The 1044-nt window shown below is 44.5% G+C and overlaps 1 non-coding gene across 1 annotated transcript; it reads left to right on the forward strand.

Annotated features, from left to right (window-relative positions):
* Window positions 1–632: 632 nt before the first annotated feature.
* LOC114630944 lies at window positions 633–763 on the forward strand. The gene has a single exon (XR_003712883.1). It is a non-coding gene; the product is annotated as a small nucleolar RNA SNORA17 (small nucleolar RNA).
* Window positions 764–1044: the final 281 nt, after the last annotated feature.

Consider the following 1044-nt stretch of genomic DNA (forward strand, 5'->3'; position numbering starts at 1 on the left):
GCAATGGTAACCTCTCATCTAAGACTCCTAGTAATGGGGGATATGGAGCCTGAACAACCCATCTTCTGTAACCAGGCAAGGCTTCCAATGGAGGTATTGAGACACCAATACAGCCACAAAACCTTAGATGTGCTGGGATAAAGGTTGTACAGAACTTGTGATAGTGGCCAAAAAAATTACTGGTCCAACTTGAGATCCATAGAATCAACTAACTAGAGTTTATACGGGCTCACAGAGACTGAATCAGGGAGCCTCTAGGCATCTGATGTAGGTCCCACAAATGTTTGTGTAGCTTGGTGTTCTTATCTTGGTGTTCTTATCTTGGTGTTCTTATGAAATATCTAATAGTGGGAATGAGGAATGTCTCCGAGTATTTTGCCTACTTTTGGGACCGTTTTTTTTTCTTCTACTGGGTTGCATTATCTAACCTTAAAATGAGGGAGATGTGCCTAGTCTTATTGCAATTTGATATGCCATGTTTGGTTGCTATTCTTGGGATCCATACCCCTTTCTGAGTGAAATGGAGGAGGAGTGGATCTGGGGGAGTGGAAAGGTGTGGGAAGATAGAGACTATGGGAGGGAGGAGAATCTGAGATTGAGAGGTAATATATGAGAGAGTAAAAATAAAGACTCCTACTCCCATAGGCATTGCAGGAGTGGCTGTTGTGTCACGTGTGCATCAGTAGTAACACAGAGAGGAGAGGCTATGTCTACACTCAGTCTCCTGACCTATGAACATCTCAACAATTAGTAGCCTACTTAAGGAAAAGATTCAAGTCTGAGATGACCACCAGTCTGATGCTGGGGACAGGGACAGGTAGATAGCCTGAGAGGACCACCAGTCTATTGCTGCACAGACCCAGATTGGCTCCCAGGGTTGACTCAGACATGGAGCTAGCCAAAAACCAGTCTGGTGCCACAAAGGTCTGGGAAGGACCTGCCTATGCTTAGGATGACCCCTAAACTCCACCTATGTCTCTCCTGCCCAACTACTGGCAATTGGCATGTTTATTTACTAATCAGAAATAATTTGGGGAAAAGTCT

Source organism: Grammomys surdaster, unplaced genomic scaffold (assembly GCF_004785775.1).
Source record: "Grammomys surdaster isolate TR1022 unplaced genomic scaffold, NIH_TR_1.0 348, whole genome shotgun sequence".
NCBI classification, from domain to species: domain Eukaryota; kingdom Metazoa; phylum Chordata; class Mammalia; order Rodentia; family Muridae; genus Grammomys; species Grammomys surdaster.